We start from the raw sequence: 3793 nt of genomic DNA, 5'->3' as shown, positions 1-3793 counted from the left end.
CACCATTACAAAACAAAAAATACGATAATTTATAGTCGACGAAATACCTGACTTTCAAATGGAGTTCGAATTATGCACAATGCCTGCCTCCCTGAGTGCAGCGTTTTATCCCCGATGGCTCTCTCTACCTATAGGCAGATAGGTGTAAAATTGGTATCCGAGTGCCTGGGGTACAGTAGGGGGTAGATGATACTGAAATACTTTAGACTTTCATTTCTTTATAGCACGAGCACAAATTTCCCTTCAGCGTTTTTTTTTTCTTTTTTTTTTAAGAGGTCAATCAATATTCGTGGTATATATATATATAACACTATTTCACAAGTACGAGAATGTTAATAAAAACATGAAAGATAATCAGAAAAAATGCAAATATTGCCTTTAAAAAAGTATGCATTAACATGGGTTCAATGTAGAATTGAACAAAATGCATCTTATACGACTAAATTCTGTATGTTAATGAGAAAATGCAGCTCTTTTTTTTTTATAGAAAAAGCAGATATACATAAATTCCCCCATGACCCGTTTTCTATGAACATCTAATCTATACAACCATCTTTTTGGCATCCCTGCCAATCTCCCTTAAATTTTATTAATGATACAGTCCTCAAAATATCCACACTATGCCATGTGTGCCCTACAGTGGGGTAGTTCTGAGGCCCCAGATCAATGGTAAGGCTTTGAAAAAAAAAATTGTCAAAACCTTAAGGGGAATCAAATATTTCCCCTTTGGAACGAATTCCCCTTAAGATACCTCGTTTTTAGATGTACTGTATATTCCCTTATGGACGTTTTTATACTTAATATTATACTTATATATTTGAAGAATTTATGTACAATAGCATGTATCCTGTCAAAACGGCTTTCGCGCACTCGCTGTGGTGGGCAAGGAGCTGCTGAGTTGATGATATTCGTCACTGTGGTATACCGCATCTTCTTACTATGAAGTCCCCGTGAAAATGGTACCTGGTTTTCCAGGGGCAGGCATTTACTCAGTGCGAATGAGTGGACAGTCAACTGTTTACGTAATCCGTTCGGGTCATTATGCTCCGCGACTCGAAAACAAAACTACACAACACAACACAAAACAAAACAAAACAAAAAACAAACATGAAGACGGGGACAGCTAGTTGTTATTGGTTTTGTTTTCCTACTCAGTCTTGGCAATTGAGGAAGACAGCTTTGGTGTTGAGAGGATTCTGATTTACAATATGTCCGAATCATAGGGTTTATTCCCTATAAATGGGTCCCGAAGGAGATGTTGCAAAACGAAATAGGATACCATGAGAATTTAAAACCAGGAAGTTTGACTAGATTGCTAACAATATAACAAGACATTAAATTATTAAGGGGGGGGGGGAGGACAACGAGCTGTGTGTATATTTACAATCTGGACAGTCGTACTGACTTGAAGCTTTTCATCCGCTTTCATTGTCATTATGACAGCGATTATACTAGGAATGAAGAATTGGTAATTTCCAGTGATATTAGGACTGCCAAGCAATATCAAGTTTTTGATTTGGTTTAGACATTATCTGATTAGTATCTGAATTAGAACGAATAGGATTTATGTGCTCTACTTATTCATTAATTCATTAATTCATTATTTTTTCCCCATTTCAAGCAGAAACATATAAATATTTTACAGAAGTTGAATACATCAAAAAAATAGATAACAAAAGATCAATTATGTGACCACTATTAAGGCAACATTGAATGTTGAAGCAAGGAAAGACTGAAGGCTTTGAATCCCCAGCGAAGGACAAGCAATGTTGATAAAGCGCCTTTCTCAGAGGGGCACAACCGCTGCAGCTAGGGCCTTGAACCAAGAACCTCGTGGTCATTAGTATGCCGTCTTATTCTCTGAGCCACGACACAAATTAGTTAAGCCTTCGGCTGGTATTGTTGATTGTGTGCGGTGCATCATGTGTAGTGCATACATACAGGCGTGTATTTCCCAAGTTCTTTGTGTGTGATTGAAACATTTGATCGTAAAACCACGTGTCCTCTTCATGACATAGTCTATAAACGTACTAAACTTGACTTTGTACCATTGTTGGTTTTCCAGATGTTGTATGTCATGGCAATTTTGGTACAATGTACATGATACTTGATTTTTTCATGATCTTTACATTACAGTTTGCCAGTGTTTAGTATTTTCGAACCGTTGAATTTCGCTTATCAAGTAGTATGCATATGATCATGATAATAACTATGTACACGCGTGTGTGTATTTACATAATACGGTAGTGTTTGTGTGAGCTTGGATGTAGATGTGTGTGCATTATGGCCTGCAAGTTAAAGGGGACCTCCGGATGATTTTCAGACTTTTACATTTGAACAACTATAAATTAGTTATACCGAGTACAGAGTTTCCGAATTTATAGTGACTGGGATGAGAAATGAGAATGTGTTCAAAATTTACAACAAATTGCAATGAACAAGGATCATGACATGGCAGCCTCACCATAAGAATGCATCAGTTGGGGCTCAAGGAAGCAAAACAAAAGAAGAAGGCATGCATAGATTCTTCACAGGTGAACTTGTTGAGCATGCCTTATTGTAATGGAATTACACTGCTACATTTCTGAAATATGTGAGGCTCTGATGTCATCAACACTGTTCAGTGTAATTTGTTTAAGATTTTCAGTTTATTGGTTTCTCTGCTAAAGGACCACAATAAATTCCACGAATCTATCAATCGAGCTGACGATTTATGTACTACATGGTGTGACATTATGAAAATCGTCTGGAATGCCCCTTTAACTGCTTTGCACTAACTAGTTTCAACAACATCAACAACAAAAACCATATCAGTATGAAGAAAAGTAATAATTATCGTCCCCATGACAAGATACGGCCTGCCATACTGTCTACCCCATTCTCAGAGGACTGGCCGTAAGAGATAATAACCATTATCGAGGCTTCCGAAATTCTCAGAATCCGCGGTCCCCTGCACTGAATGGTACCAGGGCGAATAGTGCGCAGAAAGGCGATCTGATGCGGGTGAATTCAAATATTTGCCAAGTCCGCCAAGTTTCAGTGCGAGAAATTCTCCTTGAAAAAGCACAAAGGTAAATATAGATATGACGATAGGCGGTTTCTTGTATCGTATATAGTATTACAGTGTACTGCAGAATGAACTTTTTGTTTCTGTTCAGAACGTAATGTGCGTCTTATCTTCATCACGGATGTCCGTATAGCCCCAGTGCATAGAAATACACGGGAGCATCCGATCACCCTGTGTATTAACATTTTCTTAGCCAATGTCCATAGTCATGATGACGTACCTCTAACCTGCATTCAAAATATCAATGAAACACTAGAGTGAGTGTCCCTAGGTAAATCAGCCGCTAAGCTGAGTGTATTTAGGCCTATATAAAACCTACCTTGAACAAAATGCATCAATATGTGCGCGTATAGAAAACTTGTTATACCTATATAGCGCCACTCGTGATAAAACATAATGCTTAAAATGTTGAAGTAGATACCTTACACAAACATGGGTTCTTGAACTCAGCGAGAGAAAGAGAGATAAAAAAAACACATTTCGGTAGTATTTTTTTTTTTTACATTTTTGATACATCTTATTTATTAAAAAAGAAAAATGTTTATTTCTGCTTTAGATACCTCCATTTCCCCTTGATATACATATCTGCAATATATTTCTTTGGCCTTTTGTAAAATTCCTTTTTATGTCTTCATGTTTTATGTTTATCATGTTTCAAGATTCCAGATTCAAGTTTGTTTAATTTTCATCAAATAAACAGAGAAATTGTACACAGTGTATCAGCAG

This window comes from Diadema setosum, chromosome 4 (genome assembly GCF_964275005.1).
Source record: "Diadema setosum chromosome 4, eeDiaSeto1, whole genome shotgun sequence".
Taxonomy (NCBI): domain Eukaryota; kingdom Metazoa; phylum Echinodermata; class Echinoidea; order Diadematoida; family Diadematidae; genus Diadema; species Diadema setosum.
This window is presented reverse-complemented; position numbering follows the sequence as displayed.